This window comes from Pelophylax lessonae, assembly GCF_965119305.1.
Source record: "Pelophylax lessonae genome assembly, chromosome: 1".
In the NCBI taxonomy this organism is placed as follows: domain Eukaryota; kingdom Metazoa; phylum Chordata; class Amphibia; order Anura; family Ranidae; genus Pelophylax; species Pelophylax lessonae.
In genome coordinates, this window is record NC_138768.1 from 485,459,221 (window position 1) to 485,473,484 (window position 14,264).

Below are 14,264 nucleotides of genomic sequence, written 5' to 3' on the forward strand. Positions count from 1 at the left end.
AACTAGGGGTGCATGGCGCCTTTCGCCGGGTTGGCTACAAACTGACAAGGTGATGCAGCAGGTGGAGCCCCAGATGCCTACATATTGGGAAGATAATGCCTCGTCCACGGCAGGGGTGGTCCTGTGGGATGCTTTCAAAGCGGTTATGCGGGGTCATTACATCTCTGCGATTAAGGCATCTCGTAGGGAGGCTAATGCTGACAGGGAAGCTGTTCTGCTGGAGGTCCGTAGGTTGGAAGATGAATACTCGGCCACTCCGGGACCGGCGGCCTATGCGGCCCTGGGGGAGGCCAGGAGGCGTTTGGCTTTGTTGGATACTGATTTTGCACATGCCAACCTTAAACATAGAGCGGAGTCACTTTTTGAGAAGGGAGACAAGAATGGTAAGCTTTTGGCCTTTTTGGTGGCAGATCAGAGGGCTTCGGTAAGTGTTCCGTGCATCCAGTCTAGTTCAGGGGAACTGGTTAGGGACCCGGGGGAGATCTCCCGGGTCTTTATGGATTACTACTCTGACACCTATTCCCCCCTACCTGCATATGACCTGGAGGAGTTGGAGCGCCTTTTATCTGGCTTGCCGGTTCCGGTCTTGGAGGGTGAGGACAGTGCGTGGCTGGACAATGACATCACGTTGAAGGAAATAGAGAGAGCCATCTCATCCTTTCCCTCCAATAAATCGCCGGGCCCTGATGGGTTCCCGGTGGAATGGTATCGGCAGTACTCAGACTCCCTGGCTCCCAGGCTCCAGGCATTGTATGCGGCGTGTTTCGATCAGGGGGCCCTGCCGGGTTCCATGCTCGAGGCGTATGTTGTTCTCCTGCCCAAGCCGGGAAAGGATCACACCCTGTGTTCCTCCTACCGCCCCATTGCCTTACTCAATGTGGATCTCAAGATACTCACGAAGGTCTTGGCTACTAGGCTGGTGGTGGTCTTGCCTTACCTGGTGGACATTGATCAGACCGGGTTTATGCCAGGCAAGTCCACGGACACCAACCTTCGACGTCTGTTTACTCATTTGCAGGTGTCCCATGCCTCCGTTGGCACTAGGGTGGTGGTGTCCTTGGACATTGCCAAGGCCTTCGACACGGTGGATTGGGGGTACATGGGGGTGGTGCTGAGGCGCATGGGGTTTGGTCCTAAATTTTGCAAGTGGATTTCCCTTTTGTATTCCTCCCCGCGTATGGCGTTGAAGATTGGATCTTCCCTGTCTCCATTTTTTGCAGTGGGTAGGGGGACTAGGCAGGGCTGCCCTCTTTCGCCCTTTTTGTTCTCTCTGATGATTGAACCCTTGGCTATTGCGTTGCGTGCGTCTCCGGAGGTGGGGGCTCTGGAAGTGGGCTCCATTAAGGAGTGCCTGGCACTTTATGCGGATGATATGCTTTTATTTTTGAAGGATCCCAATGCTTCTCTGCGGGCGGTGTTCAATATCCTAGACACTTTTGCAAAGTTTTCCGGCCTAAGGGTGAATTGGGATAAATCCACTATGCTCCCTATTGATCCTGGTGCCATTGCTGCAGCTGATGGGGCGCTACCATTGAAATGGGTGACGGAGTTCACCTACCTGGGAGTCAGGGTGTCGGCGAGGGTGGCGGATTATCTTACTCTGAATCTTAACCCACTGCTGGAGGTCTTTAAACGCAGGGCGGAGGTGTGGCGCGACTTACCTTTGTCGGTTCTGGGGCGCATTAACTTGGTGAAAATGAAACTTCTCCCTGTCTTTCTATACTTCCTTAGAAATTCCCCGGTGTGGGTCCCGCGTTCTTTCTTCCGCCGCGTTCATGGCCTGATAGGTTCCTTTATTTGGGGTACCTCTCCTCCTAGAATTGGTCTGCAGGTGTTGCAGGAGCCTTGGGGTCAGGGGGGATTGGCTTTACCTGATCTTTATAAATATTTCCTGGCTGGGCAGGGAGTGGTGGCGCGACGCTGGCTTGCAGGGGACGATGGGGACTCCGCCACGGTGCTGGAGGCGGCTGTTTTGGGCTCCTACAAGAGTCTTCGCCTTTTACTGCATCGAGGGTCCAGGGCTACATTTCAGCTGACAGGAACGATGCGTTCTACCATCGAAGCCTGGGAACAGATGCAGGTGCTGGTGGAGCCAGGAGCCACTGGTGTTTCCCCGGCCTCCCCATTGTGGTGGAACCCCAAGTTTCCGCATTTTGCCACGATCCCTGATCCTACCATCTGGGCCGTTAAGGGGGTGAAGTTGCTGGGGGATATTGTCTCTGGTGGGGAGCTGTGCTCCTTTGATGCCCTGAAGGCGCGTTATGATCTTCCAAATGGGTATTTTTTTCGCTATCTCCAACTTCGCCATGCGTTTGTGGCACAATTCGGTTCCTCTCGGGTTGTGCTTAAAGCTTCAGCTCTTGAAACAGCGATACAAGCGGCGGGTATGCGGAAGCCTCTCTCAGAATTGTACAGGGAATTGTTCGCTGTCACTCCGCCTGCTGTACGTAGATGTCGGGAACGCTGGGTGGAGGAGGTGCCTGACCTGGATGGTGATGACTGGGATGATATGTGGAGTTCACCCTTCGCCTACCTGGTCTCTGCGAGGGACCGTCTGATTCACTTTAAATTTCTGCATCGGATTTATTACACGCCGGCGAGGCTGGCACGTATTTATCAGACGGCCTCGGCGGAGTGCTGGCGTTGTTCCCATTCACCGGCGGACTTCAGTCACATCTTCTGGGGGTGCCCGGTGGTCAAGGACTATTGGGCATCCGTCTTAGCTTGTATTGTGGAGGTGGTTAAGATTCCGGTCCCCAGCTCCGTGGAGGTTTGCCTCTTGGGGTTGGTGGATGGCTTGGCCCCTGCGAGGGCCGTTCGTACTCTGGTCAGCTTGCTGCTTTTCTATGCGCGCAAGGCTTTGCTCTTACACTGGAAGAGTCCCTTGGCTCCCACGATCCTTTTCTGGAAAGGCTTCGTTAATAAAGTGACTCCGCTCTATAAGGCCACGTATCTCAGTAGGGGATGCCCCCGCAAGTTTGATAAAGTATGGAAAACATGGATAGACTCTCCGGCCTCGACCTCCGTAGATCAGCTTTAGTGTTCTATGTGCTACTGTTCGGGACTGTCTGGGGGGGGGGCCATGCCGGTCGGTGATATATTCCTGTTCATTGTGCTCTTACTGCATGTATAGAAGTCTCTCTTTTTTTTTTTTTTATTGACTAAGCCATGGGGTTGCTGCTAGTGGGCTCTGTGCTGGACTAATCTAGAATGTTCTATGACCTTGCTACTGGATAATTGGAGCAGTCTTGAGGGGTATCTCTATTACTGATGGATGCTTTGTTTCTCCACTGGACGTGCTGGATGGAGCCTGGGGTGGAGGGGGGGGGTGGGTGGGGGGTGGTGTGGGAGGGGTTTGACCTGTTGTCACTGTTTATGGTTGTTGCCCTGCGTGGCATTGTCTTGTCTGTTTTTTTGTGCAAAAACTCAATAAAAACAAATTTTCAAAAAGAAAAGCCGGTTTTAGACAAGATTTTAGATTTTTGGGCTCCAATGGCCTGAATTTTTTTTTGTTAAAATGACTCTATTTTGGTCTCCAAGTGTCTAAAAAAGCCTTTTTAGTATAAATAAATGCATTTGGTCACCAAAGGTCTGAAAAAAAAACTAGTCAAAATTAATGTATTTTAGTCTTTTAGTGTCTTAAAAAGCCGGTTTTAGACCAGATTTGTCTCCAATGGCCTGAAAAAATTTTTTGGGTCAATATGACTCTATTTTGGTCTCCAAGTGTCTAAAAAGCCTTTTTTTTAAAAAAAATAACTGAATTTGGTCACCAAAGGTCTGAAAAATACTTTAGTCAAAATGACTGTATTTTTGTCTTTTAGAGCCTTAAAAAGCCGGTTTTAGACAAGATTTTAGACATTTGGCTCCAATGGCCTGAAAAAATGTTTTGGTCAAAAATACTCTATTTTGGTCTCCAATTGTCTAAAAACCTTTTGTTAGTCAAAATAACGGCATTTGGTCACCAAAGGTCTGAAAAAAATTTAGTCAAAATTACTGTATTTTTTGTCTTTTACAGCCTTAAAAAGACGGTTTTAGACAAGATTTGTTTAAAACCGGCCATTTGGGCTCCAATGGCCTGAAAAAATGTTTTGGTCAAAATGACTCTATTTTGGTCTCCAAGTGTCTAAAAACCTTTTGTTAGTCAAAATAACGGCATTTGGTCACCAAAGGTCTGAAAAAAAATTTAGTCAAAATGACTATATTTTTGTCTTTTAGAGCCTTAAAAAGCCGGTTTAAGACAAGATTTGTCTAAAACCGGCCATTTGGGCTCCAATGGCTTGTAAATTATTTTTTTAGTTAAAATGACTCTATTTTGGTCTCCAAGTGTCTAAAAAGCCTTTTTAAGTCAAAATAACTGCATTTGGTCACCAAAGGTCTGAAAAAAAATTAAGTCCAAATGACTATATTTTTTTCTTTGAGAGCCTTAAAAAGCCGGTTTTAGGCACGATTTTAGACATTTGGGCTTAAATGGCCTGAAAGATTTTTTGGTCAAAATGACTCTATTTTGGTCTCCAAGTGTCTAAAAAGCCTTTTTTAGTCAAAATAACTGCATTTGGTCACCAAAGGTCTGATAAAAAAATTAGTCAAAATGACTGCATTTTTGTCTTTTAGAGCCTTAAAAAGCCGGTTTTAGACAAGATTTGTCTATAACTGGCCATTTGGGCTCCAATTGCCTGAAAAAAAATCGGTCAAAATGACTCTATTTTGGTCTCCAAGTGTCTAAAAAGCCTTTTTTAGTCACAATAAATGCATTTGGTCACCAAAGATCTGAAAAAAACTAGTCAAAATTAATGTATTTTTGTCTTTTAGTGTCTTAAAAAGCCGGTTTTAGACCAGATTTGTCTAAAACCGGCCATTTGGGCTCCAACGGCCTGAAAAAATTTTTGGGTCAAAATTACTCTATTTTGGTCTCCAAGTGTCTAAAAAGCCTTTTTTTGTCAAAATAACTGAATTTGGTCACCAAAGGTCTGAAAAATACTTTAGTCAAAATGACTGTATTTTTGTCTTTTAGAGCCTTAAAAAGCCGGTTTTAGACAAGATTTGTCTAAAACCGGCCATTTGGGCTCCAATGGCCTGAAAATAAATTTTCGGTCAAAATTACTCTGTTTTGGTCTCCAAGTGTCTAAAAATCGTTTTTTAGTCAAAATAACTGCATTTGGTCACCAAAGGTCAGAAAAAAAATTTCGTCAAAATGACTATATTTTTGTCTTTTAGAGCCTTAAAAAGCCGGTTTTAGACAAGATTTTAGACATTTGGCTCCAATGGCCTGAAAAAAATGTTTTGGTCAAAAATACTCTATTTTGGTCTCCAAGTGTCTAAAAACCTTTTGTTAGTCAAAATAACGGCATTTGGTCACCAAAGGTCTGAAAAAAAATTAGTCAAAATTACTGTATTTTTTGTCTTTTACAGCCTTAAAAAGCCGGTTTTAGACAAGATTTGTTTAAAACCGGCAATTTGGGCTCCAATGGCCTGAAAAAAATGTTTTGGTCAAAATGACTCTATTTTGGTCTCCAAGTGTCTAAAAACCTTTTCTTAGTCAAAATAACGGCATTTGGTCACCAAAGGTCTGAAAAACAATTTAGTCAAAATGACTGTATTTTTGTCTTTTAGAGCCTTAAAAAGCCGGTTTAAGACAAGATTTGTCTAAAACCAGCCATTTGGGCTCCAATGGCCTGAAAATAATTTTTTTGTTAAAATGACTCAATTTTGGTCTCCAAGTGTCTAAAAAGCCTTTTTTAGTCAAAATAACTGCAATAACTGCAGGTCTAAAAAAATTTAGTCAAAGTGACTTTATTTTTGTCTTTTAGAGCCTTAACCACTATTTACGTCGGCAGTAAGCCCCTCACAGGCAAAGTGATGTTGATCTACGTTGCTAGACTGTTAGGGTCTAGGGAGTGAGCGCGCGCCCCGGAGGCGAGCTCCCGCGTGGTCATGGATCCCCGCACGTGTCCCCCGATGTCCGCTGGTCACTCGGCGATCCGACAGAGGGAGAAAGTCAGGCGACTGATGTAAACAAGCCCCCTGTCATTCTCCCCTGTGTAGAAACAGTGATCATACGGTTCTACTATGTAGGACCGTTGATCACTGTTCCTACAGCTCAAGCCACAGCCAATCACAGTTAGAATCACGCCCCTAGGGACACACACAGCCCCTCCCTCTCAAAAAAAGTTAACCCCTTCACTGCCAGTGTAATTTTACAGTAACAGTGCATATGTATAGCACTGATTACTGTAGAAATGTCACTGGTAACCCCGAAAGTGTCAAAAATGTCAGTCAAGGGTCCGATCTGTCTGCTGCAATTTTGCAGTACTGCAAAAAAAATCGCAGATCGCCTCCATTACACATTGAAAAAAAAACAACAAAAATTACAAAAATCTTTCCCTTTGTTAGTAAACGCGATAACTTTTGCGCACACCAATCAAAATACGCTTTTTGCGATTTTTTTACCAAACATATGTAGCATAAACAAATTGGCCGAAAATGTTAAATAACTTTGATTTTTACATTTTTTTGGTGAATTTCATATAAAAAAATGTGAAAAATATTGCTATTTTTGCAAAATTGACGCTCTTTTTTTGTTTATAGCGCATGATCAAAAAATCGCACAGGTGATCTTATAGAGCCTTGAAAAGCCGGTTTTAGACAAGATTTTAGATTTTTGGGCTCCAATGGCCTGAAATTTTTTTTGTTAAAATGACTCTATTTTGGTCTCCAAGTGTCTAAAAAAGCCTTTTTTAGTATAAATAAATGCATTTGGTCACCAAAGGTCTGAAAAAAAACTAGTCAAAATTAATGTATTTTAGCCTTTTAGTGTCTTAAAAAGCCGGTTTTAGACCAGATTTGTCTCCAATGGCCTGAAAAAAAATTTTTGGTCAAAATGACTCTATTTTGGTCTCCAAGTGTCTAAAAAGCCTTTTTTTTTTCAAAATAACTGAATTTGGTCACCAAAGGTCTGAAAAATACTTTAGTCAAAATGACTGTATTTTTGTCTTTTAGAGCCTTAAAAAGCCGGTTTTAGACAAGGTTTTAGACATTTGGCTCCAATGGCCTGAAAAAAATGTTTTGGTCAAAAATACTCTATTTTGGTCTCCAAGTGTCTAAAACCTTTTGTTAGTCAAAATAACGGCATTTGGTCACCAAAGGTCTGAAAAAAAATTTAGTCAAAATTACTGTATTTTTTGTCTTTTACAGCCTTAAAAAGACGGTTTTAGACAAGATTTGTTTAAATCCGGCCATTTGGGCTCCAATGGCCTGAAAAAAATGTTTTGGTCAAAATGACTCTATTTTGGTCTCTAAGTGTCTAAAAACCTTTTGTTAGTCAAAATAACGGCATTTGGTCACCAAAGGTCTGAAAAAAAATTTAGTCAAAATGACTATTATAATGGGGGTTGCTGGTGCCTCAGACCAGATAAAGTGGGACTTTATGGGCAAGTGAAGGGTATATCAAGCAAAATGCATTGTATCATTCAAATAATAGAATAAAGTAAAATATAATGGTATTTAATCTGTAGATACCGGTAGTAAATGTTATACAACGAGCATTAAGTGACAGTGGTGCTTGGGACAGAGCCCAAGTGTGAAGAAAAGAAAGATGATTCCGTGGAATCAGTGACAATGGTGTTATCAAGTGACTTAAAACATTGGATTCTTCTGTTTTCCCTTGGATGTTGAAATGGGAAATAAACTCAGAAAAAAATCCTAAATTGCTGACGCGTTTCGGCTCTCTAGTGGGCCTTTCTCAAAGCGTTTAGTCACTCAGTCTGTGATCTATAAGAGTAATATAAGGTATAATGTGTAAGGATAATTTTAGCAAATCCTTAAAGAAATCATACGTCGTTTGGAGTTTGAAATAATATATAGTTACATACATGGGTGCATCCATTCCTTCCGCGCATCAGCCCCTGTATCCGTCCACATTCACAACGGGAATCATGTGTTGCAAGGCCTAGGATTATAATTATGTTGTTTCTTATAGTGTATCTCAGGTGGATCAGGTGAGTATATATGTATTTTCTTATGTATATATATATGTATATATATTCACTTACATCTGAATGCACTGGTGGGAGGGTGTTGTCTCCAGGATCCTGGGGGTTAGTTTCCCTCTTTATTTTATGTTTACCAGGCTTGGATCTAGGGTATAATGGACAATTGTATCGATAGCATACATAAAGTGTCCGGTAAATAACCCAAAATATCCCACAAATATATATGTGGCAGTATCTCATGAATACTTGTAAGTGCTTAAAGAGACTTCAAAAATAAAAACACCATAAAACTTAAAGAACAGGATAACAAAACCCGCATAATTATGAGGTTCACCAACGACCACCAAAAAATACGGAAAATTATTTCCAAACATTGGTTAATCTTAAAAGAGGACCCGATGGTAAAACAGTTTATACCAGAAAAACCACAAATAACATTCCGTAAAGCAGGATCAATGAAGCAAGCACTCACGCATAGTGAGTACAGGGAAACAAGGAAAGACCCCTGTAAACACATGGGTACATTCCCATGCGGAAACTGTGGACAATGCAGTGTGATACAAAAATGCGTCAACACCATACTCCCCAATGGGGAGCTCTTTAAACCCCGACACTTTACAAATTGCAGGACAAGAGGAGTCGTTTACCTCATGCGTTGTCAATGTGGTTCCTACTATGTAGGTAAGACCAAACAAGAATTTGGCAAACGAGTAAATCAACACATCAACAGCATGGAATTATGCAATTTTTATGTACCCCTAGGGAGGCATGTTGCCCATGAACACAAAAATAGAATGCCTCAAGTGACTTTTATGGCACTTGAAAGAATCCACATACCACATCGTGGGGGGGATTGGAACAAGAGACTACTTCAGATGGAAATGAGGTGGATTAGACGCCTCCATGCCACAAAATACCCTGGTCTGAATGAAAATGAAAGCTTTCGTCCGTTTCTGGAAGGCTTTGCTTCTGGCAAGACAGATTAAATACCATTCCATCCATTCTAAACGTCCGCATTATTGGGATTGCCATATACATCTCCTAACATGATTCAATATACACTAGATTTTTTTTCTCACCCAAAAAAACTCTCCCCTTTTTTTTTTTTTTTTCCCCTCCACCCTTTACCTTCAATCTTCTCTAGTGCCATAATAGCACAATGAAAAAATACTGTTCCCTTAAATAATACATAGGAACCCGATCCTATGTTGACATGGCCCTGTGACGATCCCTGGTATTGTCCAGCAATCAGGGCTGTCCCTCCTTGATCCACGGCTACCCATGGTGGAGCTATATGCAACACTGCTGTTAATTATAACACTATATTCTCATTTTCTATTATATATAGAACTTTACAATTTAGTGTCATGTTTCAGATCTGTATTTATTATTATACCACTGTAATGAATTGTATATGATTTAGAGCATACTGGGGTGTGTTCCATAATTCCGCGGGTCGATCTAGGTATACCGCACTATCACACCCGGCACGGTAACCCCTACTTTGTAGGGGAATACCAGGACCCACCAATCCCTTCGGGGATAAGATGGCTCCTCCTTCCGTGTCGGCGGCCAGAGCGGCGTCCCCAGCAACGGGGTTGCGGCCTGCGCACGCATCCAGCTAGCGCAGGCGCAGACGTTGGTACCTACGTCACGCCGCCATGGAGACAACCTACGTGCAATGCGCAAGGCGCATGCGTGAGGCGCTTCATAAGGCCGGGGAATGTGAGGCAATCCTCACTTCTCTCCAACGGAGAGGAGAGGACGGACCTCTTACACTGCGCAAGCCAGAAGGACAACATAATTGTAAGTGCAACGGACTGTGAAGCCTTTACTATGCTTTCTAATAAACTTGGCACCGAAGCATCTCTAGTCACTCATTTTTATTTTATATTACTCTGATGTACCACACCACCATCGGGAAGTCTCTTTAAGCACTTACAAGTATTCATGAGATACTGCCACATATATATTTGTGGGATATTTTGGGTTATTTACCGGACACTTTATGTATGCTATCGATACAATTGTCCATTATACCCTAGATCCAAGCCTGGTAAACATAAAATAAAGAGGGAAACTAACCCCCAGGATCCTGGAGACAACACCCTCCCACCAGTGCATTCAGATGTAAGTGAATATATATACATATATATATACATAAGAAAATACATATATACTCACCTGATCCACCTGAGATACACTATAAGAAACAACATAATTATAATCCTAGGCCTTGCAACACATGATTCCCGTTGTGAATGTGGACGGATACAGGGGCTGATGCGCGGAAGGAATGGATGCACCCATGTATGTAACTATATATTATTTCAAACTCCAAACGACGTATGATTTCTTTAAGGATTTGCTAAAATTATCCTTACACATTATACCTTATATTACTCTTATAGATCACAGACTGAGTGACTGAACGCTTTGAGAAAGGCCCACTAGAGAGCCGAAACGCGTCAGCAATTTAGGATTTTTTTCTGAGTTTATTTCCCATTTCAACATCCAAGGGAAAACAGAAGAATCCAATGTTTTAAGTCACTTGATAACACCATTGTCACTGATTCCACGGAATCATCTTTCTTTTCTTCACACTTGGGCTCTGTCCCAAGCACCACTGTCACTTAATGCTCGTTGTATAACATTTACTACCGGTATCTACAGATTAAATACCATTATATTTTACTTTATTCTATTATTTGAATGATACAATGCATTTTGCTTGATATACCCTTCACTTGCCCATAAAGTCCCACTTTATCTGGTCTGAGGCACCAGCAACCCCCATTATAATGTACATATAGGGACGGTGGCAGAACCTACTTTAATACATGTGTTCAAAGGAAAAATCCCCCCTCCTTTTAGATTTTTCGGATGGATAACACATCCATAGCCTCCTTTTTCTTTTGTTTCACATCATATACACAATATTGAATAATATTCGTATACTAGGGTTGATCAGCAGGACCCTACTCCCTTAGAGCTGAATAGGCCCTGGATTTGGGGTAGATTACCCCCTCTGTTGGACCACTAATCCCAGAGGAAAGAGGTAAACCCAACCTAACCAGAGCCATCCATCTCCACGCAATAAAAGTGAGAGATAATGAGTACCTCCGAAACGGAGGACCCATCCATGGGGAACCTGATTGGAGACAGTTGGAACAACCTGATGCTGGACATCCAGAAGAGCTTCCAGGGAAATGAACAGCAAGAATCGGATGTTCTTGCATTATTTGGTACTTTAAAGAGATACTTAGAACGGAAGTCAGCCTTATTTTGGCACATAAAATCGTTTGAAAGATATGTGAATGAGAACATCAACCCTGTCGGTCTTAGAATCCAGTTATTCCCGACCATGGACAACATTACTACTATGATGAAAAAAGAATGGGAAGAAGTCCTAAATGAATGCTCTAAAAAACTCATGATTCTTCTGCAAAACGAATATACTAGACAAATGGAAACCCTAGATCAAGAAATAAAACAGATCTATGAGAAATTAACCCCCCTTAAAAACGCAACACTATACAGTGAGCAGGAAAAGAAACTTAAAGAGCACATTGAAAACTTCAGTAAAGACATACTAAAGAAAAAAGAAAGGAAATATTGGAGAGACAAAAATGCGTTTTCACAAAATCGTGCATACAAGTGGATAAACAACAGACAGACAAGAAGAGCCACATATCGAACATCAAAGGGACACGGGTCCACAATACTCCTCGGACTCGTCAGCCAATACATCGGGAACCGAACAACATCAGTATAGACACAGGGATAAACCCTGGACACATCAGCAAAAAGAAATAGACGAAAATTATGACCCGTCCTCACAAGACACAGAGGAACCAACCTTAATTGAATCTAACACACAACCTGATGAAGGTGCCATAGCACCAATAAAACATCATCAAATCTTTACCAGGTCACAACAGTTAAAGGATGGGAGCCAAAAATCACAGAGGCCTTTTTTAGGCACAAAGACGAAAACGAAAAAATCGACCAAGTAACACAAGAAGAGGTCATGGACCCAGAGGGCCTGACCATTATAAATCTCTCTACACATATATTAACCAAACATCAAAAGGAAGTGCTCTCATTGGGCCTTTCCTTTTGCCCCAACAGGGGCACAGACTGCTTTGAAACAATAAAGGATGTGAATCTGTTTGCTAGGAATTTATTACTGAAAGTTAAATTCGGTAAGAAAACAACCAATGAAGCACCACCTACTAATTTAACCGCAGCCGAATTCAGAGCTATCAGAGACCTGAATCTGTTGCTGGAAGAAGGGGCCATAGATGATTGGACAGATGAGGACACAACCAGTGAAAACGGAAACGACGAAGTAGAAGAAACATCAGGAGCACAATGCTCAACTTTTAAGAAAAAATCACATATCTTTCCATCTCTAAACAAAAATCCATCAATAGCCCTCTTTGTGAGGGAAACCACTAGAGAGCTGGAAAAACTTAAAGGAGACAACACCAAGCAAAATCTTACCATAGAACAAAAAGCGGCACTAAAAGAACTAGAAAGCAATGAATCAATCACAATCAAACCCTCCGATAAGGGGGGGAATATTGTGATTATGGACAACGAGGATTACAAAGAGATGTGCCAAAAGATTCTGAACAACAAACGATGTTATAAGAAGATACTACCCATCATGGTGGAGTCATACAAAGAAGATTTTTACAAGAAAATTGATGGAGCATTCAATCAAGGGATGATTTCAAAGACATTGTGGCAATTCATGAGGACGAAACATGCAAGAACCCCGACGTTCTATGCATTGCCCAAAATTCACAAGAATAAGACCAACCCACCAGGTAGACCCATAATATCGGGCAAGGGCAATCTCACCGAAAACACCAGTAAAGTTATTGATGCCTACCTGAGGCCCCATGTAACTAAACTACCCTCGTACACAAGAGACACGGTACATCTTCTCCAGATCATTGACGGCATCACCATACCCAATGAAGCGTTTCTCATCACGATTGATGTAGAAGCTTTGTATAATAACATCCCACACCAAAAGGGAATGGAAGTGATTAAAAAAACCTTGGAAGAACATAGCGGACATGATACAAAGTTCAATGACTTTATAGTCATGATGTTGGACTATATTTTAAATAACAATTTTTTCGTTTTTAATGGTAGCTACTATTTGCAGATATGTGGGGTAGCAATGGGCACAAGCTGTGCCCCCTCCTATGCCAATACATATCTAGGGGCCTGGGAACAGGATTTCCTAGCTAAAGAAGAAAACAGAGCCTTTGCCAATAATATCATCTTATGGCAAAGGTTCATAGATGATATATTCATTATATGGACAGGACCAGAAAGTATGATTCTAGATTGCCTGCAAGCGATGAACAACAACGAATATAACATGTTTTTTACTCTTAATTATGATAAAGAAAAAATTTCATTTTTGGACACCTGGATTATCAAAGGTGAAGATGGACTCCTAAAGACAACTTTATATAGAAAGGAAACAGCAGGCAACTCCATACTGCACGCGTCAAGTTTCCACCCGACCCCACTGAAAAATGCTATTCCTTACAGCCAGTTTCTTAGGCTTAAAAGAAACTGTACTCTTGATCAAGATTTCCAAAGAGAGGCCAACATCCTTACCGCAAGGTTATTAAAAAGGGGTTACACCAAGACGACACTGAGAAAAACGTTTAACAGAGTGAAGAAGCAAGAAAGACACAACATTCTGTTCAAAAATAAAAACACCATAAAACTTAAAGAACAGGATAACAAAACCCGCATAATTATGAGGTTCACCAACGACCACCAAAAAATACGGAAAATTATTTCCAAACATTGGTTAATCTTAAAAGAGGACCCGATGGTAAAACAGTTTATACCAGAAAAACCACAAATAACATTCCGTAAAGCAGGATCAATGAAGCAAGCACTCACGCATAGTGAGTACAGGGAAACAAGGAAAGACCCCTGTAAACACATGGGTACATTCCCATGCGGAAACTGTGGACAATGCAGTGTGATACAAAAATGCGTCAACACCATACTCCCCAATGGGGAGCTCTTTAAACCCCGACACTTTACAAATTGCAGGACAAGAGGAGTCGTCTACCTCATGCGTTGTCAATGTGGTTCCTACTATGTAGGTAAGACCAAACAAGAATTTGGCAAACGAGTAAATCAACACATCAACAGCATGGAATTATGCAATTTTTATGTACCCCTAGGGAGGCATGTTGCCCATGAACACAAAAATAGAATGCCTCAAGTGAC